Source organism: Pongo abelii, chromosome 2 (genome assembly GCF_028885655.2).
Source record: "Pongo abelii isolate AG06213 chromosome 2, NHGRI_mPonAbe1-v2.0_pri, whole genome shotgun sequence".
NCBI lineage: Eukaryota > Metazoa > Chordata > Mammalia > Primates > Hominidae > Pongo > Pongo abelii.
In genome coordinates this window covers 182,387,705-182,414,069 of record NC_085928.1, presented here as the reverse complement: position 1 = coordinate 182,414,069, position 26,365 = coordinate 182,387,705, and the positions used below count along the sequence as shown (strand labels likewise).

At 38.0% G+C, this 26,365-nt stretch overlaps 1 long non-coding RNA gene across 1 annotated transcript; it reads left to right on the top strand.

The window, feature by feature from the left end:
• The first annotated feature begins 832 nt into the window (after positions 1-832).
• Positions 833-25,534, top strand: LOC134761057 (uncharacterized). Its single transcript, XR_010139303.1, has 3 exons — positions 833-939; positions 6,570-6,771; positions 22,896-25,534. It is a non-coding gene; the product is annotated as an uncharacterized LOC134761057 (long non-coding RNA).
• The last annotated feature ends 831 nt before the right edge of the window (positions 25,535-26,365 follow it).

The window sequence follows — 26,365 nt, the reverse complement described above, 5'->3', positions numbered from 1 at the left end:
TTTTAGCAAGGGATGATGCCTGCATGTTACTTCCTGTGCTTCAGAAACTAAAGCCTAAGGTACGGGAAGCAGCTGTGGACTGGCTATTTTTGCAGGACAATTTTATGGACAACTATGGATTCCTTCTTGTAGAACATGAATACTGATCTTTTTGACAATGAAACAAGCTCAAGAGAGTCTTGGCCTCTCATCGCTGGACTCTGTCCCATCAAACCTCCTCATTTGAAGCATAGAGAAAAAACTGCTACTCGAATTTTTATCAGAATGGACCTAGGCAGGGCAAGGGATTTTTAAAGACAATGGCCCTTCAGAAGAGGTCAGCTCAGCTGTTTGAGAGGCATGAATAGCAAGGCAGGGACATTCTCTCCTCTCTCCTTGAAACCAGACAGGGGCAGCCACCTTGTTGTCACACACTATGAGCAGCCACCAGGTGGCGAGTTTCCCTTATTTTCCTCAAAGCCCAAAGTACTTGAGAGAGAATAAAATGACTTCAAATTCCGGTTAAAATGAAAGTGAAGAGAAATAGTTTATATCTGGACCATAAGTAATCAGGGATGCAGACGAGATAATCAGAGCATTGTACCGACATGTCCTGATTGAGATCTTGCCACCAATGGCTTCCGGTAGTTATGTCATATCCTCTCTGTGTCTCCGTGCCTTATTTATTCAAATGGGGATAATAACAAAACCCACCTTGTAGGGGTTATTAGGAAATGATTAATATGCGTGACGTGCTGAGATACGGCCTGGCAAATTCTAAGCATTCAATATGCTTTAAAAAAAAAAAAAAAAAAAAAAAAAAGAAAGTGGGAGGCGGAGCTTGCAGTGAGCCGAGATCGCGCCACTGCACTCCAGCCTGGGTGACAGAGCAAGACTCCGTCTCAAAAAAAATAAAAAAAAAAAAAAAGGAAAGAAAAGAAAAGACCAAGAAAACCTCTGGTACTGTATTACGGCCTCATTTTAATTGCTTTTATGTTGATTTTGATTTCAGATTTCTCTTTATTCTTAAAATCTCCTAGAAAGTCATATTTATGTCAAAACTGGAAATGACCTAGTTAAAATAGATAAGTATAAAACAGGGCTCAAATACTTCCTGTTTTGAGAAAAATCAATGTATAAAACCCTCAAGTTTAATAAAACAGATAAATTTAAGAGATTACAAAAGAGCATTTCAGAAAGAAATGAATAGCAGTCTTTCTTTAAAAGTAAGCTTCCTTTCTGCATTAAGAATTTGGTTCAACTTGTGAAACTCACTTGCTCCTAACTGCCCTGTGAAGTGAGATGAACGCATCTTTAGGATAAATTGGGAAGCTGAGCATTCTGCTTCCGCAACCCCTGCTTCCCCTTTTTGTACATGTTCCCTTCCCTACAAACTTGCCACACTGCCTGCCTGCAACCCATCCCCTTTTGTCTCCCAATCCCCTCCCTCCTGGAGGGGTGCAGGCAATGGATGAAGATCAGGAGGATATACAACACCCTCCATGGTACAGGCTGAAGGGTGGAGAGGAGTACTCCTCTTTCTCCCAAGCTCCAGGCAGCTCATCACATGGGTGAAAAGCTGGAGAGTGACCTGGGCGTGGTGCTGTTTACACTTGGGCAGACTTCTGGTTGGGGGCAACTTTGACTCCAGGGAGTTTATAATAATCATGCGGGCAGGGCATTGTGACTTACCCCTATAATCCCAGCACTTTGGGAGGCAGAAGCGGGTGGATAACCTGAGGTCAGGAGTTCAAGACCAGCCTGGCTAACATGGTGAAAACCCGTCTTTCCTAAAAATAGGATGTGGTGGTGAATGCCTGTAATCCCAGCTACTTGGGAGGCTGAGGCAGGAGAATCGCTTGAACCTGGGAGGCAGAGGCTTCAGTGAGCCGAGATCGCGCCATTGCACTCTAGCCTGGGCAACAAGAGTAAAACTCTGTTTCAAAAAAACCAAAAAAACAAATCATGTGGAAGAGGAGGAGGAGCCATCTGTTGAACCCTTTCTCTATTATAGGTAGTTGTTGGCATGCTCCCTCAATTCCCAAAACACCTTGTGTGGCCCTGTGACATGGGGACAGAGATAAGAAACTGAGGTCACGGAATTATGATAGTCAATGAAAAGTCTTGGCCTTAGGTTTGTCTCGAGTGTTAAACTACTACTGGAATGGAATATGTCCAAACCGAAAAAGGGGTTAGGTGAGATGAGCGTTTCAATGTAATTCTGGGGGTGGGGGAGGGGAGAAAACCACAGTGTTAGCCTAAGCTCTACTCACACAAATACAAACATAATCTGCTTCCGAGACACTTGTGCCCCTAAATCAATACCGAATTCCTTTAATATTCTCTCTTTGCATGTTCTCACTTATATGTGGGAGCTAAATGATGAGAACTCATGGACATGAAGAAGGGAACCACAGACATGGTGGCCTACTCAAGGGTAGAGGGTGGGAGGAGAGAGAGGAGCAGAGAAAATGACTATTAGATACTAGGCTTAGTACCTGGGTGATGAAATAATCTGTATAACAAACCCCCATGACACAAGTTTACCTATATAACAAACCTGCACATGTACCCCTGCACCTAAAATAAAAGTTTAAAAAAAAGAAAAGAGAAAAAAAGAAGACAAAAGAAAAAAGACAGTTTAGTGTAACATATTAGCATAAATTTGGCATCAGATCGGTGTTAGAAACCCATTTCACTGCTTAAAATCTGAGTAATTTGGGGAAAACATCTCTGAGCCTTGATTTCCTCCCTTATAAAATGAGAATATTATCTACTTCTAGCATTAAAAGAGTTAACTGAGTTAACATATGTCACCAAATTTATATCAGGGCCTTGTGGCCTGGTCTCAGTCTCCATGTCTTATTCAGATGAATACAATCTAATATCTGAAAGTAAACAAAGGTGATTTCAATCTTCATACTCATGTCTCTTAGACTATGATGTGGGAATGAATGCCGAACCCACAACATCTCTTAAAATTTTTTTCTGGTTCCTTTGCTCTGTCTCTCATTCCACATCTCTCCCAAAGCGTTGCTCCCATTCCCAAAACAAAACTTCCTTGAAAACCTGACCTTATTTTCCTCCTTGCTCACCCTTTTCCTCCAATCTCTGTTTTTTCTTCTCTCTATTGAGAAGAATTTGACCACAAACTCATTTCCAATTATATTTCTTTCTGAACTTGACTCTGATTCTGCATCACAAAAGCCAGCAAAGGGGATAGAAAAGGTGGGGGGAAAGTGAGACCTAAACATTACTGACAGAATTTTCTTAAAATTAACTATCATTTTTTACAATGGACTTTGGGGACTCAGGGAGGGGAAAGGATGGGAAGGGGGTAAGGGGTAAAAGACTACAAATTGAATTCAGGGTATACTGCTCAGGTGATGGGTGCACCAAAATCTCAAAAGTCACCACTAAAGAACTTACTCATGGAACCAAATACCACCTGTTCCCCCAAAACCTATGAAAATAAAAATAGTTTTCAAAAATTTAGTATCATTTTTAACATAATCGGCATACACATGCAAAGCTACTTGTTGTGGCCTGATGTAAGAGCAAGTATGAAAATAAATAGGTAATGTTTTATTTCCTCTTATATTATTGACTTGTAAATTTTCAATACTCTTTCCTCACTCAGTAAGCTACCTCCAGAAATATTTGTATCCTCCTCCAATCCCACATTACCCATCAGGTTATGTTAGGAGCTCTTTCCTATAAAATAATATTCCTTCATGAAGACAGTGGTGCTGGAAAAAAATATGGACCAGAAACCAAACAGGGGGAATCCTGGGTGAGTCAATAATTTGTCCTCAGTGGCAACCTATTGGCATATTGGACAAGCTATTCCTGGTCACGTGGGGCTGTCCTTCTCAAACTCCTGACCTCAAGCAAACCGCCCGCCTCGGCCTCCCATGAGTGCTGGGATTACAGGTGTGAACCACCGCGTCCAGCCTTGGGCTGTCCTTTGCATTGCAAGATGTTTAGCATCCTTAGCTCCGAGGTTCTATGTGGCTGTAGCTATTTTTTACTCAGATGACTCTGTTCACTAGAAGTGGGCTTTTGTCCATCATTTCCACGTGCCTAAGGGAGTAATTTAAGGATTTCTTTCTGTACAAAATATGTTGTTCTTTGGGAAGTTTCTGATTTTAATGACTTCCTTTTTTCTTTTTTATACATAAAATTAAGATTTATTTACTTTAATTATCTATTTGCACTAAAGGACTAGATTTTTTCTTAATAACAATAGGATCATGGTTTTTATTGACAATTTAAAACATAATCTTGGAAGCCATGGCTAGATTTAGAGATGTTGGTGAAAAGCCCTCACATACAAAACTTATTTTATCTACTCAACACATAATCAGATCCTGCAGTATTTAGACATTAATTTTTATCATTAAGTAAACATTTGAGATTCAGATAACTTTGTTTTACTTATTTATTTGCATCTTCTCTCATTTTACTGTTTCTTTTTGTCACAGGTTTATCATATTCCTATCTTTCACCCTGCATAAACAAATTGTCCCTTTTTTTTTTTTTTTTTGAGATGGAGTCTCACTTTGTCACCCATGCTGGAGTGCAGTGGCACGATCTCGAATCACTGCAACCTCCGCCTCCCGGGTTCAAGAGATTCTCCTACCTCAGCCTCCCGAGTAACTGGGACTACAGGCACCTGCCACCACACCTGGGCTGCAAGTGCATGCCTCTACATTCAATACTTTTTTTTTCTAGAAACAGGGTCTCATTTTGTTGCCCAGATTTGTCTCAAACTCCTGGCTTTAAGCAATCCTCCCATCTCAGCCTCCTAAAGTGTAGGGATTACAGGCATGAGCCAACATGCCCAGCCAGTCATTTGTTTTAAATATTACTTTTTTTGGTAGAACAATTTAAGTCTGTAATTTTCTCTAAGTATTATTCTGTTTATCATACATTTTTGACATATAATACTTGTATTTTCAGTGAGTCCTAAATTTTATATAACCTAACTTGTTATTTACTCCTGAAACTAAGGATTGACAAGGCATGGTGGCTCACGCCTGTAATCCCAGCACTTTGGGAGGCCGAGATGAGCAGATCATGAGGTCAGGAGTTCGAGACTAGCCTGGCCAATATGGTGAAATCCTGTCTCTACTAAAAATACAAAATTTAGCTGAGCATGGTGGTGTGTACCTGTAGTCTCAGCCACTCAGGAGGCTGAGGCAGGAGAATTGCTTGAACCCGGGAGGCAGAGGTTGCAGTGAGCCAAGATCACATCACTGCACTCTGGCCTGGGCAACAGAGTGAGACTCTGTCTAAAAAATAAAAAATTAAAAAAAAAAAAGAAAGAAAGAAAAGGAAAAGAAACTAAGGGTTATATGGGAAATTTTTTAACTTAGGAAACATGAAAATTTTAAATGACCCTTTTGCTACTGACTTCTAAATTCATTGCATTGAAGGCAGAAAACATATTTGCTGTTATATTAAATATTTCAAATTTATTCATGTCTCTTGTAGGCTGGTATATGGTTAAATTTTGTGAATGCTTAAAAACTTTAAAAGTATGTGTGTGAATTTCACTTCAATTAAAAAAATAACTGTATGTATTAATTATGCTTTCTTGATCTCTTATTTCTTTAACCAGTATATAACTATCTTGTTTGCCCTTAACATTTTCTTTTGTGTGATAAGATTGATGCCTCAGATTTCTTTTGTTTCACGTTTTCCTGTTACATTTTTTTCTATTCTCTATTTTCAGCTACTCTTTATATCCCTTTCTTAATGTTTCTTATAAATTATATACTGCTGAAGCTTGTTTTGCTATTAGTCTGAGAATCTCTACTTTTGATTAATGAGTTTCACCCATTTATATTTATTGTAACCACTATAATACTGGGACTTATTTATGTATCTCTATTCTTTGCTTTCTTTTTACCATGCTTTGTTTTGTTTCTTTTTACATTCTCTGAACTTCCACTGGATAGTTTAAATTTTTTTCTTTTTGAGAGAAGAGCTCATTCTGTCACTCAGGCTGGAGGGCAGTGGCACAATCTTGGCTTGCTGCAACCTTCACCTCCCAAGCTCAAGCAATTCTCTCACCTCAGCCTCCCAAGCAGCTGAGACTACAGGTGTTTTCAAGTTTTCTTTCTTTCTTTTTTTTGTGTGTGTGTGTATGGAGATAAGATCTCACTTTATTGCCCAGGCTGGTTTCAAACTCCTGGGCTCAAGCGATCCTGCCTCCTTGGTCTCCCAAAGTGCTGGGATTACAGGCATGCACCATCATACCCAGCCTAAATTCTTTTCTAGTAGTTTTAAAGTTGTAAATTCTACTTTTAAAATGTCTAGTGGTTAGCTCTAACTTATAAGACTAATAGTTATGCTTATTTCTCAACCTGTTTAAATGTTATTAATCTCTGAATCTGACCCACCTATCCCCAAATAGTTAAGAATTTTAGCAAGAATTTCTTAATTCCCATTGTACCATCTCTATATTGCTGTTGATACCATTTGGAGTTTTAGTACTAGATTATACTTTAATTTTGTTATTACTGTTGTTGGGCCCTTGTTTACTTAGATTTTAATACATTTTAATAAATTATTCATTTTGCCAGCCTGGACAATGGATTTCTCCAGCCAGATTCCTGTCCTGACCTTATACCCTAGTTTGGGTTGGCACTGCTGATATCTTGTCCTGCAGTAGTGGGGGAAAGAAAATGATCCGTCCTTCATCTGTGATCCCTGGTGCCCTCCTGTTCCAGGCCACATTCTTGGATGCTGTTCCTCCACTTCAGACCCCAGCAACTTTCCTTCATTGTAAGAATTTTTCACATTCTTATGTTGATTTCTGAACATGACTGATATTTATGTTCTCTGTATCATAGAGAGCAAGTCAGGAGGGAGGGTCAGATGACCTTTGATAGTGCCATCTTAATTGCTAGTAATTGCTAGGAATCCTCTTTTATGTTTTAAGTGTTTTATGTTCTTCACAGAATTATTAGTAGAATCAAAGAAATAATATATGTGAGAGTTTTTAAAACCTACGTTACATAAATGTTCACTGTGTATTATTCATAGTGAATGGTGAATGTGTTATTGAGGAGTATTTTTTTTACCTCTAGAGCTTTGAATGGGCAAGGAACTTGGAGAGAAGAAAAGCAGTAACTAGCTCATTATGGCAATTTTGTAGTATTTTCAGTTGACATATTTTGAGGTGAGTGACATATTCAAGACAGGGATATTAGAGAAAGCCTAGTCACTTCCTCCCTTCTCTATTTAAAATTTTCATTTAAATTTTTTGAACACAATAGACAAGAGAATACGATGCATAATGGATGGGGACTAATGGAAGAGTCAAAAGTCGATATGAGTTCATCTTCCTCTCCCATGTAATACTGACACAAACTTCAAAAAGAAAATTAGTATAAATATTACTTGTATTTGGAGGTGAATATTGACTTCATTAGGAAGATTATACCTAAGTCCTCTCTTTCATTATTATGCTGATCCTTTCCAGAAGAAAATTTCCTTAAAAAAATATAGGGCAAGAGAAATGATACTTTTACATAATCTTGGTAAGAATGAATTATTCTTTTTAACTCTAAAAGTGCACAATTTTTTTGTGCCATTCTGCAGAATGTTTCACTTAAAAACTAAACTAAATAAATGTAAAAATATACCATATTTTCTTTAATTTTCCATGAATTACCACTAAAAGAAATGTTGACAATTTATCATCCCTTGGGATATTATAGAGACAAAGATTTTCTGTATTCTTTATACTAATGTGATAATTATTATTATCATTCTTTGTAGTAATTCAATAAAAAGTTATAATCACCACATTTTGAAGGCTCTAAAATGTGTCCAAACAAAAGAGAATAAAAACAAGAATTTTATTTTTAATGATACAAGAGGGAAAAAACAGAGCATCCAAGGTTTTTGTGTGCATGTGCATGTGTGTGTGTGTTTGTTTTGTTTTTGTTTTTGTTTTTTTACTTTAAGTTCTAGGATACATGTGTAGAACATACAGGTTTGTTACATAGGTATACACGTGCTGTGGTGGTTTGTGGCACCCATCAACCTATCACCCAGGTTTTAAGCCCTGCATGCGTTAGTTATTTGTCTGAGCATCAGAGGTTTTTTTGTTTTTTGGTTTTTTTGAGATGGAATCTCACTCTGTCACCCAGGCTGGAGTGCAGTGGCACAATCTCAGCTCACTGCAACCTCCGCCTCCTGGGTTCAAGTGATTACCCTGCCTCAGCTGCCTCATCCTCAGCTGGGATTACAGGCATGCGCCACCATGCCCAGGTAATTTTTTCAGTAGAGACGGTGTTTCACCATATTGGCCAGGCTGGTCTCGAATTCCTGACCTTAAGTGATCTGCCTGCCTCGGCCTCCCAAAGTGCTGGGGTTACAGGTGTAAGCCACCACACCTGGCCGCATCAGAGGTTTTTAAACAAACTTTGAATATTTTCCACGTGTGAAGATGAAGTGATAAGGGCAAAATTGTTTTCCGTAAAACTGGTTCTCATGTTTTGCTTTGATAATTAAAGAATCCTAAATTAAATAACAACAAACTGCCTGAAAATCTGATAACAAAAACTCAAAATTATCTTGTGATAATTTTTCTAAATTTATTAGAAGGTCTGATGCTCTTACTACAATCCCTGGTGCCAATTTTAAAGTGATTGATTTAGTAGACTGTAATATAAAGTATACGCAAATTCTAATTTGCCTGAGGTGTATAAAACATTCTGACTTATTCATTAGGCTTGCCTAATATTTTAAGACGATATCCATGCAGTCTTCATAGATTCTATAAAATAATTTACCAGTGCACAGTGTATATATACTACCTCAGAGAGAGATCAGTGCAGCAGAAACATCATGCTGTTTCTTTTTCTTTTTCTTTTTCTTTTTTTGAGACTGAGTGGCTCTTTCGCCCAGGCGGGACTGCAGTGGCACTATCTTGGCTCACTGCAAGCTCCGCCCCCCGGGTTCACGCCATTCTCCTGCCTCAGCCTCCCGAGTAGCTGGGACTACAGGCGCCCGCCACCGCGCCTGTTTCTTCTTAACCTGTATAGACAAGTGGAGGAACCCAGATGCAATTTGCCCACAGCAACTTATCAGTGAATGTTCCAGTTGGTAGGGTTCCAGTGGCATTGAACAGAACATTGAACTCAGTTGGTGTAGAAAGATAGCATAAAAAGCCTAAGGTAACATGATTCTGGGCTTAGTTAAGTCATTGGCACTTGCCCATCATTTAGGACCCAGGTTCTCTTCATTCTTCTGCTGTGCTTTGCTCATCATGTTAGCTTTTGACTCTGGCTTGCAGGATGGCTGCAGCAGCTTCAAGTACTTTACAACAGAAAAAGTCTCTCTTGTATCCCTTTTTAAGAAAGAAAAACTCTCCCCTAGTCACTGTTCAGAATTCTAGACATTCCCATTCTTAAATCATTCACTGGCAGGGAAAATAGAATTTCCATGTTGGACTTAGATTAATCAAGATTATCCTCCCTAGAGCTAGGGAACGGTTCAGTCTTTTCTAAAGTATACAGTATCCTGACAGCTGAACAAAATCAAGGTTCTGATTGCAGGAAAGATGAGTGGACAGAATGGCTGCAGGATAGGTGGTCACTAATGTCTGGTATGTTGAGTCAGAGGAGGAGCCTAAAAACAATTGGTTCCAGAAGCAGGGCTGAGGCAGCCGGGAACAGTGGCTCACGCCTGTAATCCCAGCACTTTGTGGGGCCGAGGGGGACGGATCACGAGGTCAGGAGATCGAGACCATCCTGGCTAACATGGTGAAACCCCGTCTCTACTAAAAAATACAAAAAATTAGCCGGGCGTCGTGGTGGGCGCCTGGAGTCCCAGCTACTCGGGAGGCTGAGGCAGGAGAATGGCGTGAACGCGGGAGGAGGAGCTTGCAGTGAGCCGAGGTCGCGCCACTGCAGTCCAGCCTGGGCGACAGAGGGAGACTCCGTCTCAAAAAAAAAAAAAAAAAAAAATGCAGGGCTGGGGCTTCCAGGGTATTTACTCTGGGGTAAGAGCATAAATATTAAAAAATAACTGGGCAATGCTATTCCTTTTTTCCTGATTTTAAATGGCAGCCTCCACACCTGATGATTTTTCAGGGAAAGGTAAAATACCATGATGATGTCTCTTAAAAGAAACAAGAAATTTCCTACATGGAGGTACCAGTGGTTCAGTATATTTGTAACTAAAATAAATTTGGGGAGATATACAATTGAATCAATTAGGACACTTTCAGCTTCAGTTCACAGAAACCTCATTTCTGATGGGGTTACACAGTAAGAAAAGAGATCCTTCACGGTGAGTCCAAAGGCAGGGCACGATCCATGGTTGGTTGATTTGGCTCTTTCCATCTTTTGGTTCTACCTTCCTCAGTTAAGCTTCATTCTCAGGCTGGTGGCTGTAGTGATTCCAGATATCACAGCCATTCCAGGTAGTGGCCAGGGGCAGACCAGCAGCTGCTTATTAAGAGTGGGAGGAATTTTCCCAGATGTCCTCAGTATACCTCCTCTCCATACTGGCCAGAGTTGAGTCATAGTTCATTCTTGAGTCAATCACTGACAGGAAGATTGGCTTAGTTAAACATCTAGGGTGTGAGAATTCTTACTGCAGGTTTGTTTTCATTGTGATTGGAAAAACCAATTTTCTCTTACCTCTGTAACTCTAGCTAATCTAAGCTAATCTAAATCAGAGGTCAGCAAACAAATCTGACTCATCACATGTTTTGGTAAGTAAAGTTTTACTGGAACACAGCCGCATCCAATGAGGTTTTAGGCAGGGGAGTGTCTGGATTAGATTTATATTTCCCAAAGATCACTGGCTGCAGGTGGCAAATAGATTGTGGAACAACAATGGACAGAGAGAGATCAGTCCCTTGGGTATTGTAGCAGTTCTAGTGGGGGATTTGGAGGCATTGGTGGTAGAGATGGTGAGAAGTAACTGGAACCCTATGTGAACTGACTGGGTTTCCATTAAACCTTTAAACTACCTTCAAGGAGCTTATAATGTAATAGAAGAGGTGATTTACAAGTATAAAATCACAGAAACAGTTTATAATTAGGAAATAAACTGAAAAGTTCAAACTCTGAGCACTACAGGAATTGAAAGCAGGAAATGGATCAGGACTCCAGTGGTTAGGTCTTGGGTGGAGAAGCCAGAGGCAAGAGGTGGTGTGACGGTTAATACTAAGTTTCTTTTATTATTATTTTCTCATTTTATTTTATTTTTTTATTTTTTTATTATTATTATACTTTAAGTTTTAGGGTACATGTGCACAACATGCAGGTTTGTTACTTATGTATACATGTGCCATGTTGGTGTGCTGCACGCATTAACTCGTCATTTAGCATTAGGTGTGTTTATTGCGGCACTATTCACAATAGCAAAGACTTGGAACCAACCCAAATGTCCAACAATGATAGACTGGATTAAGAAAATGTGGCACGTATACACGATGGAATACTACGCAGCCATAAAAAATGATGAGTTCATGTCCTTTGTAGGGACATGGATGAAGCTGGAAACCATCATTCTCAGCAAACTATGGCAATGACAAAAAAGCAAACACTGCATGTTCTCACTCATAGGTGGGAATTGAACAATGAGAACACGTGGACACAGGAAGGGGAACATCACACACTGGGGACTGTTGTGGGGTGGGGGGAGGGGGGAGGGATAGCATTAGGAGATATACCTAATGCTAAATGATGGGTTAATACTAAGTTTCAACTTGATTGGGTTGAAGGATGAAAAGTATTGTTCCTAGGTGTGTCTGTGAGGGTGCTGCCAAAGGAGATTAACATTTGAGTCAGTGGACTGGGAGAGGCAGACCCACCCTCAATGTAGGGTGGAGTGGGGGGCACCGTCTAATCAACTGTCAGGGGGGCTTGAATAAAGCAGGCAGAAAAAGGTGGGAGAAGCCAACTTGCTGAGTCTTCCAGCCTTCATCTTTCTCCCGTGGTGGATGCTTTCTGCCCTCGAACATCAGACTCCCAGTTCTTCAGCTTTTGGACTCTTGGACTTACACCAGTGGTTTGCCAGAGGCTCTCGGGCCTTTGACCACAGACCGAAGGCTGCACTGTCGGCTTCCCTACTTTTGAGGTTTTGGGATTTGAACTGGCTTCCTTGCTGCTCAGCTTGCAGACAACCTATTGTGGCACTTTACCTTGTGATCATGTGAGTCAATACTCTTTAATAAGTTCCCCTTCATATATACATCTACCCTATTAGTTCTGTCCCTCAGAGAACCCACCCTGACTAATACGGGGGGCAAGAGGCAGAACAGTGAGGGAAGGGACCTATAGAGCAGAGATGGTTCAATGGGAGGGAAGGACAAATATTGTTGCACAGGCAAGGTAAGGCCCAATTATGAGAACTCTGGAAGGCCAGAGTTTAATAGACTTGATGTGAGATTAAACAAGAAGCCATTAAAAATGTTTATACTGCCTGAGAAGGATAGAGATGAAAGCAAGATTAAAGAAGTCTAGTTCTGCCAGATTTTTGTGGTTAATTAGACCAAGAAGAACTTGCTGCCTTCATGGTTGTTGAATGAGGGACTGGACTTAGAAATGGAGATGAGAGGTGGTTATTAGGAACATCCAACAGGTTAAAAATAATGAATTTGCTTTGGACATACAATGAGCTTGAAATGATGATGAATTATCCAGTAATAAATGTGCAGAGGCAATATAAACTGGATGATTTTATTTGCATCTCTCTGTACTGTTTCCAATCCCATGTTGTCTTCTCTTAATAGCCCTCCAAAAAGGAATGTTTCATGATTTGTACAAAGGAAAATTCTGGTCTCTAAAGGACTTGGTAAGACTTTACAGAATGAAATATTTTGATAAATCACCTCAATCTTATATTAAATATTACTGTCATGCAATAGAATTTAATTGCTTAGTCATAGATTTGCTTGTATTTTTTACCAGTTTTGATAAGCAACTATTGATATTTAGAAAATCTAACAATAGTAATTACAAGAGCTGTAAGCAGAGTCCTATTTTAGTGATCTTGCTTAGATAAAAAATATATTTAACTTTCCTTAAAACTAATATATGTTGCAATCTTTAGCAAAATAACCTTGAGATATATTGGACATTTTTGTAAATAAACATACATGCATGTCCTGTTTGCGAGTTTTTTACTGGTTTATTAATGACCCACCTCCATTGTGACTTTTTGTCAGAGATGAAAGTATGTTTTATCTCTTTATCCTCCCACCCCTGAACTCTGATGAAATAAACTACCAACATGCCAATATAGTATTTCACAGAAAAATCTCAAATTTCAAAGATCCAAACACGTTACAAATGACAAACACCAAAAGAACAACATCTTTGCTACAGAGATTAGCTTCAGAAAGGACAACAACTGTTGAAGGCATCTGCTAAGTGGAAGTTTTAATTCAATGGAATTTGTTGTAACTCTATCAGCAAAGCTCAATTGCTGTGCACCATCTGTTGAGGCTCTGAAACTGCCTTGCTTATATAGAACCGGATGTAACAATCATACCCATTATAGTAGAATACTATTTTTTATTAACTTTTCGTCTTTCCATTTATTTCCCAATGCTTTCGGAGTCCTTAGAAGATGAATTGGCAAGAAAAAACATAATCTCAAGAGTCAAAGGGACAACTCAACAACAAATAAACAGCCTGATTTTAAAACAGGCAAAGAAGTTGAATAGAAATGTCTCCAAAAAGATATATACATGGCCAATAAACACATGAAAAGATGCACAACATTGCTAATTGTTAGAGAAATGCGAATCAAGACCACAATGAGATACTACTTCACTTCCATTAGGATGGTTTTTATAAAAAACAAACAAACAGAAAATAGTAAATGTTGGCTAGGATATGGAGAAATTGGAACGCTTGTTTACCACTGGTGGAAATGTAAAATGGCGTAGCCACTGTGGAAAAATATATGGCAGTTCCTAAAAATATTAAAAATAGAACTCCCATATGTATCTGGCAATTTCACTTCTGGGTATATAACGAAAGTAATTGACAGCAAGGACTTGTATAGATATTTGTACATCCATGCCCAAAACAACATTATTCACAATAGCCAAAATTAGAAGCAGCCCAAGTGTTCATTGACGGATGAATGGATAAGCACAATGTGGTATATAGATACAATGGAATATTATTTGGCCTCAAAAAAGAAGGAAATTCTAACACATGCTACAACTTGGATGAACCTTGAAGACATTATGCTATATGAAACTCGCAATGAGGTTCCAGGGCCCTGATTTTGACCACAGTATTCCCTGCTGCCCAGTCTGCCATCCCTTGACCTGCTTTCTAAGCCTGGCTTTACAACCTTCCTGGAAATCACAATTTCACTGAAAGTTTAAACTATTCATGATACATTTATAGAAAAAAGATGTGTATATTGTGTATTTAGCTATCATTTATTGAGCATTATAAAATGTGTCAGGCACTGTTGAGAGGCTGAGAATTCAATAGTTCCTAATGCAAAATAGGCATTAATCAAAGAACCACACCAATAAAAAGGTGTAGTTGCCTGAAAGCATATACCTACTTGAGGGCGTTGACCCCGATAGTCAGGGAAGGCTTCCTTGAGGAAGTGGTAGCTGAAGAAAGATCTGAGTGATACAGAGGATTTATCCTGGCAGAGCAATGGGGGATTTTAGTAGGACTTTCCAGAGAGAGGAAACAGCTTGGACCCAGAGCCAAGAATAGGAGAAAGTATGGTATTTTCAAGAAACTAAATGATCAGCATGCTGTGCAATAGGCCAGAAACATAAATAGGCTCAAGGCAGTGGCTTATAAGTCATCTGTCAATCTTGAGGTTTTGGTTGTTTTCTGTAAAAACAGTAGAGAACCAATAAGGGTTTTAGTGTGTTTGGGTGAGAGAGATGATATGATTAAATTTACTCTGCCTGCCTTTTGGAGAATAGATTGTTGGGGTTCAGAGTAGCTATAGGGCACCAGTTAGACGGTATTGGTGACAAATTAGATATGAGTCACAGAAAAGAAGGAGATGGGAGGTAGAAAAGATGACCCCTTGGTCTTTAGCTTGCATAGCTGGATGGATACTGATGTGATCACTGAGGTAGGAAACATATCATCAGATCTTAGTTCAGTTTGGAATATGGTGATTTTTATCATCCACCAAGATCACAAGTTAAGTTTAGAATATGTTGATTTTTAGGGGCCTTTGAGACATACAGATGAAGATGGTAAATAGTTTTGTATTTAGAAATCAGAAGAGATATGAAGATTAGGCTTATTTATGGGGAAGTGAAGGAACTCAAGGGCATAAGTGAAATCACCTGGTGAGAGTTTACAGCAAGAAGAAAAAAGGACTTAGGAGTCTGAAGGAACTCTAAAATTTAAATGCTGGATGAAGAGAAATGAGTCTTTAAAAGAGGAGGGAATGATTAATTAGAAAAATAGGAAGTTAAAATAAAAAATAGGATAGTGCTGGTGGAGCACAGTGACTCATGCCTGTAATCCCAGCATTTTGGGAGGCTGAGGCAGGCGGATCACGAGGTCAGGAGATTGAGACCATCCTGGCTAACACAGTGAAACCCCGTCTCTACTAAAAAAAACAAAAAAAAAACAAAAAATTAGCCAGGCATGGTGGCGGGCGCCTGTAGTCCCAGCTACTTGGGAGGCTGAGGTGGGAGAATGGTGTGAACCCGGGAGGCGGAGCTTGCAGTGAGCCGAGATTGTGCCACTGCACTCCAGGCTGGGCGACAAAGCAAGACTCTGTCTCAGAAAATAATAATAATAATAATAGGATAGTGCTGTGTCACAAAAGTAAAGGGAGAGTGTTTCAGAAATGTAGGTCCACAGAGTTGGATACTGCTGAGAAGCAAAGTGAGATGAGAACTGAAAAAAATGTAACAGCATGAGAATCATTGGTGACTTGAGTAACTGTTGTTTTAATCAAGAGTTGGAGACAGAAGTAAGATCAGAACCCGCTGACATTTTAGTAGGTTTTGCAACAAGAAAGGAGGTGGAATAGATGTAGATTGAAGAAGGGAAAAGTTTTTTGTTTGTTTTCTAATTGAAGAGTCGAGCATATTTAAAAGCTGATGGGAAGGAAAGAGAGTCTAGGTGTATAAGAGAAGGCATAATAGATAATGTAAATTTTCTGAAAGTGGAATAGGATGGGTTCCTAGCAAAGGTAAAGTAATTGGCCTCAGAAAGAAAAAGAGACAGCTCCTCTAGTGGAGAGAGAGAGAATAGCAGTGGGATAGCTAAGCCTAAGAGTAAGTTTGAGTTTGGGAAGCTGAAAGAGTTCAAGTTTTATGGATTCTATTTTCCAACAGTAACTAAGTTCTCTTCTGATTTTGAAGAGGAAGGTAGGAGGTGGGACTGAAAGTTGGAGAAATATGAATTTCTTTTAAGTTGTTGCTGAGAAGGACAGAGAATGAATTGACCAGGAAAATGTAGTAAGATTTCTAAGCAGTGTTGAGGGCCTACTTGAGATCAGTGATTATAAATTTAGGGAGGAGCCAATGTTTCCTTTACTGGGGTGTTCTCCAACAAACCTAGGTTGCTTAGATGCAAGCAAAGGAGAGGAAATTTCTGAGTTTATTCAAGTTTGGAATTTTGCCAGAGAGAAAAAGAGAGCCAGGAAGTTTCAGATATTAACAGGAGTGTTATTAAATAACAAAGCATGAAATCCAAGCTGCCAAAAGCAGAAAACGGAGAGAATAAGCATGGTGGACTATGAGAAAGTGAGAACCTGATGGTGGAGCAGTACCCAATCAGCCCCCAAATTTAGAGATTTACGTATGTCAATATACTGTAATTAAAACAGAAATTCAAATGATGTATTAAAATAAATGCGCAAGAGTTGACAGAATAGGTGAAACAGATTGACAAAATATTGTTAACAGTTGAAGCTGAAGGCTGGGTACACAGGGTTTCATTGTACTGGTGAAGAAGAACTTCGGAAAAAACAGAGACAGTGCAGGGAGCAAAAAAAAAAAAAATCCCCCAAATATATAATTAATGTTTCCAAGCACTATGAGATGATATTGCGTTTATGAAATAAGAATGAGCATCAGAAAGAAAAAAATTTTCCAGAACTGAAGGACATAAATTGAAAAGCCAAAAGAGCATCATGCTCAATGAATGGGAAAAGACCCATACCATATCACATCTCGAGACACTTTGAAACACAGGAATCAGAAAGCATTCACTGAGATTAACCACCTTTCTCAGTCCCTTACCCTCCTCATGTCCTCACTCATCTCCTTCAGTTTAAACTCAGTTGTCAATTATTCTAACTAATTCCTTGGATAGAACCTTAATATCTGTCCTTCTTGTACTTTCTCATCTGTTCTGAGCAAAAGCACAACCTGGTTAAGTTAAATGTCTCTCCACTCCATTTCTGTACCAAGTGCAGCTGGAACACAAAGATGGGAAAACAAACAGTCGTACTGACTGGTGTAATTTTAAAGCCATGATCATTAACTTAAAGTGGGCCCTTACTGATTCCCAGCAATCAGATGATAGTACCCTTCCCTCTCCCAGGCAACTACTTCCCATTGTGTTCCTCTCTTCCAACCTCCAACATCTCCCCACACCCATTCTCAGCTGTCCCCTCGCTTTCTATATTGCCAAGGAAACTGAAGCCATCAAAGAAGAATTCCCGCAGCCTGGCCCTCTACACCTACCCATTCTTCTACATCTGTGCCCACGTATTCTTCATTATCTCCTCTTTTGGGGCATGCATTAGGCACTCTCCCCCTAAGGCCCACCCTACCTCTTGAGCACTAGATCCAACCCCTCACAGGAACACTGCTCCAGCCATTCTCCATTCTACCACACCATCAACTTTCCCCATTATAGTATATCATCCCCAACAGCATACAAACCACTATTATTTCTCACACCTTTAAAACAAAAACTCTCTTGACCCCATATCTCCTCTAGTTACCACCTCATTAGTCTTCCTCCCTTTGTAATAAAATTCTTTGGAAGAGTTGTCTATACTCAATATCTCCAAATTATTTTCTCCCATGCTCACTTGAACCAACTAGGCTTGCTCCAACATGCCACCAGGTTCATTAACTAATAATTACCTCCATGTTGCTAAATACAATGGTCCATTCTCATCTTACTTGACCCATGGCAGTATATGATACAATTGATCACTCTCGTCTTGATATATTTTCTTTGCTATCTTTTAGAATATCACAGTTTCTTGGCTGGAGTTCTACTCCACTGACCACTTATGAGTATCTTTTGCTAGTTCTTTCTCATGCCTCTGATTTCTAAATGTTTGGGGAAGGCTCTAAATCTCTAGGCCCTTGAACATCTCTTTTGTAGCTATGCTTATTTCCTAGCTTATCTCAACTGGCATCCTTATTTTAAATACTATTTATTGCTGACCACACCCCAGTTTTTATCTCCAGCCCTGAACTCCATACCAGTATATCCGTCTTCTTAAGTTCTCTACTAAAATTTCTAATAAGCATCTCTAATTTCATACATCTAGCATTAAGTTTTTAATCTTCCTTTCAAAATCTGTTTCACCTCCAGTCTCTCCTATATCAGTTAATGGCAACTCCATACTTTACAGTTGCGCAGGCCAATAGATATATATACCTGTTACGTAAGCATAGCATATAGATTCTAACTTTTAGAAGTCCAGAACTCAACTATTTCTCACCACTATCATGTCAGTTCTCTGGTCTAAGTCACCAACATCTCTTGTCTCCATAACACCTTGCCTGGATTGTTAAAATAATGTCCTAAATGGCCTCCCTCCCACTGCCCTTGCTTCCCTTTCATCTTTCTCCTAAACAGCAGTCAGAGTGATTGGATTACAAGTATTAGATCATGTCATTCTTCTGCCTCAAATCTTCCAGTGATTTTCCATCTACTCAGAGTAAAATATCATAGCTATAACTTTAAGAAGTTCACCATTTGGTCTCATTTTCTCTTTTAACTCACCTCCTGTCATTCTCGCATTTGTTTGCCACACTACAGCCACATTGGCCTTTTTGCTGCTCCTCCCACAAGTTAGACCTTATCTTGCTGTATGAGATCGAAGAAACAGAACCTCTATGAATGACATAGAATAAGGGATTAATTTTAGAGCTCTGACCTTATGCAATTGAGGTAGCTTGTTAAACACTTTATAAATTTCTGTTGCTTCTGCATATGATGCTGAGTCTGAAATAAGCATGGCAGGAATTTGGGAAGAAAAGACAGAAAGTGGGGGAGATCAACTGCAGTATGAGACCCTGGAGAAGGAGCTGGAACCAATGATGAACTGGAACTCACACGTCTCTCTTCAGAGCCCACAGTGATCTCTCACCACCTCCAAACTCTAGCTCCAATGCTGCAGGTGGAGAATTCTCTGTTGGAGAAATTAGTGCCCTTTTTCATGGAGTTAAACATGCACACGGCCCAGTGGTTGAAGAAATTTAAAGAGGACATCCATCAGAAGCTGGAAGAGCTGTGGTCCCAGCTGCTGCCCCATATCAACAAAGGCAGCAACTGCATGAGCTACAACAGCACCTGGCCTACATTAATATTCTGAGGAAAAAATGACTGCCGCTTCATTTTTACCTTTCCAAACTTGAACAAATGACTCTGTGGCCAATCCTAGCCAAGAACCACACTTGGAAACTCCTTGAAATTAGCTTAGCTAAGTAGACAGTACAAAGTCACCATACCTCCCTCAGAACCTTTGTTATTTCCTCTGCCTGGAATGCCATTGTCTTCACCCACTAATGTCCCCACATCCTATAAGGCTTCACTCAGAAGTCATTTTCCTGGCTACCCTATCTAAAATTTTATTTCTGTTTTGATTTTTCACTGTTTTATTTTCTTCCTTAGCACTTATCACCATCTAACCCATTATGTGTTTTACTTATTTATCTTTATATTATTTATTTCCCCTGCTGGAATATAAGTGCCCAGAGGATAGAAATTTTTGTGTCTTTCACTTACTTCTGTATTCTCAGTTGTAAGACTAGAGCCTGGCACATAATAGGTGCTCAATAAATATGTGTAGAATAAATTAAAGAATCTTAAAACATTTCAGAGAAAAAAAACTGCATTTTATATAAGTGATTAGGAATTAGAATAGTGTCGTATTTGGGAAATTCCAGGGAGCAATTCCTTTGAAATTCTTAGGGAAAGTGATATCTAAAGTAAAATTCCATAACTGGTATAGACTGAATGTTTGTGCCCACCCTTTCGAATTCATGTATTGAAATCCTAATTTTTTTTTTTTTTTTTGAGATGGAGTCTCACTCTGTTGCCCAGGCTGGAGTGCAGTGGTGCGATCTCGGCTCACTTCAAGCTCTGCCTCCCGGGTTCATGCCATTCTCCTGCCTCAGCCTCCCCAGCAGCTGGGACTACAGGCGCACACCGCCATGCCCGGCTAATTTTTGTATTTTTAGTAGAGGCAGGGTTTCGCCGTGTTAGCCAGGATGGTCTCGATCTCCTGACTTTGTGATCTGCCCACCTCGGCCCCCCAAAGTGCTGGGATTACAGGCATGAGCCACCACGCCCGGCCGAAATCTTAATGTTAAATGTAAGGGTATTAGGTGGTGTGGTGGTGGGACCTTTGGTGGATGAGTAGGTCATGACAATGGAGCCTTCATGAATGGGATAGTAACCATACAAAAGAGGTTCCAGAAAGCTTCCTCACCCCCTCTGCCATGTGAGGATGCAGTGAGAAGATGGCTGTCTAGGAAATCAGAAAGGATGTCATCACTGGACACCAAATCTGCCTTGATTTTGGATTTCCCACCCTCTAGAACTGTGAGAAATAAATTTCTGTTGCTTATAAGCCATCTGGCCTATGATATTCTGTTACTGTGGTACAGACTAAGAGGATAACTAACCTCCCAATAAATTGTTATGGTACAATAAAAATAGTTATAATATAAAAGTTCCTCAAAAATGTATCTTCCGTGTACCTTTTTTCAACAAGTTATTGGAGAATGTGCACCTTCTTAACAGAAAGCAAACCGAAAAAGAGGAAGATGCAGTACCTGGCCAGGCAAAGGAGGTACCCAAGAGGATGGTGGACAATCAGGACAATAACCTGTGTAACAAGCCCAGAGAGTACTAGTTCAGATTGGAGTAGCAGAGTGTAGGTATCCAGAAGCACTGTCCCAAAGAAACAGGTTGAAATGCATAAAATAACCTGCCGTGTTAAAAAATGTTGAGAGGAAGATTAGTAGTAGTTATACAGAAACTAGGCAAATCATCCAATAAGGTGGTTATAACACCAAGGAAAACAAAAGGTGTTTCAAGAAAGGTGAATATTATCACAGTGTACTATGTTGTTCAGATTTAGTAATATCTACATCAGCATAAAATGTGAATATTGAGGATAAATCTAATCCCAAAATTATAGTATGATTACATTTGAAAGATGAAAGAGGGGAGAGAGAGAGAGAGAGTGTGTGTGTGTGTGTGTATGTATATGTGTGTGCGTGTACCCACATATGGGTGATTCATGAGTTGAGAGTATAAAAGAACTAAATAAGCTTCTTTCATAACAGTATACCAATACATAATAATGCATAATGCATAAATCAGTGCCAATATAGTTTAATAAGCCTTGTATAAATATTTGAAATTATAAACCTATATGTAACTTTGATAACTATTAACAGATAAATTCTGGTATTAACTAGGCTTTAAAGGACTGGGTAAAAGTAGTAATGCTTAATATCAGATGCAAAACTAGTAGTATGAGTATCAGTAAAAATATGGGAAGTCCCACTGAAATATCTATGGGGAAAATTCAAAAAGAGATGGGTATAAGAGACTTTCTAAATGTTTGAGTTTTTAAGAAATATGTTACTTCTATAATCAGAAAATCACAAAGATTTTAAAATGAATCTCTAAACTGCAAAATTATTTTAATTTTCGTAGTGATTACTTATGATAATAGGTCTCATTTGCTAATTAGAAAATGATTTTTACCGGATGTGGTGGCTCACACCTTTAATCTCACCACTTTGGGAGGCCAAGGCAGGGGGATCGCTTGAGCTCAGGAGTTTCTGACCAGTCTGGGCAAGATGACAACACTCCATCTTTACACAAAATAAAAAAATTTAGCCAAGCCTGGTGGTGTGCACCTGCAGTCCCAGCTGCTTAAGAAGCTGAGGTGGGAGGATCCCTTGAGCCCAGGAGTTCGAGAATGCAGTGAGCTGTGTTTGTGGCACTGCATGCCAGTCTGGGCTAGACAGCAGGATCCTGTCTCTTAAAAAATAATGCTGCTGATGATTTTTAAGGTACTTGAATGTGAAGATTATTTTAGATATATATTTCTACTCCTCTGTTGATATACTTGATATTAAATATACATTCTTACAGCTTGCTGGTCTGGAAAGAGCAATGTGTACTTCTTGCTTTGAAATATGTACATGACATTATTTAAATGAGGCTATATGATGTTGTAGAAAGAATATAAGTGATGAAGCCAGATATATTAGTACATTGTGTTCAAAGCTTGAATAGAACATTAAAATAAATGATATATTTTATGAAAAGTACAATATAGTGTTTAAATTTCCTTATAAGCCTTCTTATATGTTCTATATTTTTATAACAATGAAATATAAATTTAATCGACACAGGAAATATTTGTTTTAGGTGCTCTACTACCTACAAGACACTGTACTAGGTCATCTAAAGAAAAATATATCTTTGCTTTCAAATTACTTACAGTCACATTGGGAAACATGGCAGAAACTGTAAATTGTTTATCCAAATCTAGAACCCTGGGAGTGATAACGTGCCCTGCTATAAATGTGTATTTTCCAGCCTCTCTTGAAAATGGAGTTGGCCAATGTAATGTGAGAGTTTTGAGTCAGAATTTTAAGAAAGCTCTTTATCCCTGCCTCTTCTGTTTCTTCTTGCCTGGAACTCATTTAGATGACTGGAGCTCCAGCACCGATCTTGAGCCAGGAAGCAACCTTGATATTGGAAGCCACTCACAAAGGATGGTGGAGCAGAGAGGCAAAAGGAGTATGAGTTCCTGATACGAGCCCTGGACAGTCTATATTCCGATTTCCCTTAGAAGCAAAATGAATCCATAAGATTTTATGTTTTTTCAGTCTCTTTTTTAGGTTTCCTGATGTATGTATCCAATCTTTATCGTGATTAATACATGAAATATGGTATCAACAAGTGAAATTTTAATAATTAAAGAGTACATGGCACATGGCAGTGTACAATTCATTGAGTGGTACAAATCCAGCATGGAGAGGCAGTATATAGTGCCTGAGTGTTAAGACTGGGCTCTGAAAATACATATAGAAATTTAATACAAGACAAGAGTCACCTTAAATTATTAAGGAAAAGGAAACTTTTTAATAAATGATGTTGAAACAACTGAGTAACCATTTGGAAAAGGATAAAATTGGATCCATATATCACTTCGTGTTCCAAGAGAAATTGCAAATGGATTCAGAAATATAAGTGTTAAAAAATAAAGCCACAAAATAATAGAACAAAACACAAATTCCTTATAACTTAGCAGTGAGTAAAGCCTTCATAACTATGACTTAAAATCCAGAAACAATGACAACAAAGACTGACAAATTTGATGACACAGAAATTTAAAACTTGTGTGTGTCAAATAAAGAAAAATACCCATAAGTAAAATTGAAAAGACAAATGAACAGCTGGGAAAAAATATTTTCTATTTACGTTCTTCCAAAGGAATATCTCTCCAACACAAAAAGAGCTCCTAGAAATCAATTTTAAAAAGCAGAAAAACAACCCAATAGAAAAATGGGCAAAAGTCATAGTCCAGCAGTTCTAGTGAAAAGAAAAGCAAATGGCCCTTAAACATATGAAAATATGCTCATCTCACTCAAAATAAAAGAATGCAAAGGAAAAATACAATGAGAAACCATTTCTCACCTAACAATTAAATTGGCAAAAATTCAAAAGTTGAAAACACCATGGTAGAGGTTGGGAGAAATCAGGCACTCTCATTCATTGCTAGTGAAGACAAAAGGTGATACAATCCCATGAAGAGGAATGTGGCAATATATAACAAAATTACAGGTACTTTGACCCTTTGATTCAACAATCTCACTTTTAAGAATATATAATGTTGTATCTGTTATCATCTTACACCAAATTTCTCTATATTTGTTTTCACAGCCCAGACTTGACACTCAGGCACTATACACTGTCTCTCCATGCTGTATTGTGCCATTCAATGATTTGTATACCGCCATGTATCATTTCTTCTTTTATTAAATTATTTTATATTATTTTGTAATACAGCTGTACACATATAAAATGATAAATACATTATCATTTATAGCAATAAAAGATTATTAAAAACACAAATATTCATCAATAAACATTGGTTATACGAAACTAAGGTACATCTTCGTAAATGGAAACTATGTAACTTTCCCTAGGTGAATTATTAAAAAAAATTTTTTTAATTGCTATGAGAGAATCCCAGGATATAATATTAAATTGAAAAGGCAACACAGAAGACAGTCTGGTATGAACGTATAGTATACTACCTTTTAGTAGGACACACACACACACACACACACACTTACAAAAAGAAACACACACACGACAGATAAATTAGAAGCTAAAATTTTTAAATGTTATCTATTGAAAAGTAGGAAAAGAAAATAACATTTTCCTGGGTATACTTTTGTTTAAAGTTTTAAATTTAGAACCATACTTTAACATTTTAATTGTTAGATCATGTAAATGTTTTATATATTAAAAACTAAAATTTAAAAGCAAATTTAAAATTTAAAAACAAATAGAAAATTTAAAAATTAAAAGTAATGGAAACAAATTAACAATGTATCAAATGTATCAAATTGGTAAATAACCACACATAGAAAAACATTGTTTCAAGTAATTTTAAAATACAGCAATTGTACAAACTTAGTGGGATATACTGTAAGGACAACAGAGAACTGCAAGAAAATCTCAAACTTCATTTGTCAATTTTATTATTAGTGGTAATGCTGACATTATTAGTCTGAAATCATTTTATGTATAAGATAATCATGTTTATGTTGTTAGAAACCAAGATGTCCAGTATAAATATCAACTCAAATAAGTTAATAATTGGAAATTGAATCAGAAATATCTATACAAATGTATGAGTTTTGAACTTTAATTTGAAAATAATTTTAAACTTATAGAAAATGTGCAATTATGGTGCAAAGAAAATCATTTTACCATTTCCTAAGATTTACCTGTTATTAACATTTTGCCCCATTTGCTTTCTCATTTGCTCTATCTACACACACACACACACACACGATTTTTTTCTGAAACAGTTGAGAGTAAGCTGCATAAATCACAGTTGAGTGTGCATCTCTAAGAATAAGAATATCCTCTTCCATATAGCTGTCAACTTCAATAAACTGAACATTGATCAGAAATTAAAAACAGAAATTATATTTAGTTGTTATGTCTCTTTGGTGTCATTTTTTCTGGAACATTTTCTCAGTCTTCCTTTGTCTTATATAACACTGACATTTTTGGAATAATTTTTTAAATAAATGATTCCTCGTTTTGAGTTTGTCTGATGTTTCCTTGTGATTAGATTGATGTTCTTCGTTTCTAGCTGGAATACATAAAAGTGACATTGTGTCCTTCCCAGGGTATCACAGTGGTGATGTTAGTTTTGTTCATCTGCTCAGGGTCTGTCTGATTTATCTACAGTATCATAATTATCATCTCATTATTTATATATATCTAGATATTGTGAGATGATAACGATTATACACGCACACATCTATATATGTGTATATATACATATATAGTACATAGCCTATATATATACACACACTATATATGTATAGAATATATAGCAATATATATATTATGGCAATAAAAGTATTAAAAACTCGCAAATATTTATCAATAAACATTGGTTAAATGAAACTAATGTACATCTTCATAATGGAAACTATGTAACTTTATTCATATGTATAGAATATACATATCATGTGTATATATATGTATATATCCTACCTCTGTCTACAGAACCTAGGCCATAATGCTCCAGGGACAATAACCAACCCCACTGCCCAAATGTTGTTCTCTAAATGCTGTTTCCCACTGCAGATACCAGAGATTCTTGAAATAATGGTTGCTCCTAGGTCTAGTGTGGAGAATTTACAAGGTGAGCTTGAGGCATCTCATTGTGCCACAAAACACAGCATGGAAGCTCTAAAAATCTAAGTGAGTTATATCAGAAGGACCCTGGAGCCAACTTGAAGTGGATCTCATTGGCCAAAGATGGGACAATTTGAGTGTCTAAAAGAAAACAATCGCCATAACTGATTGGTATGCACTTACTATATAAAAATCCACAAGCCAATAATAATAGTTTTTACACCATT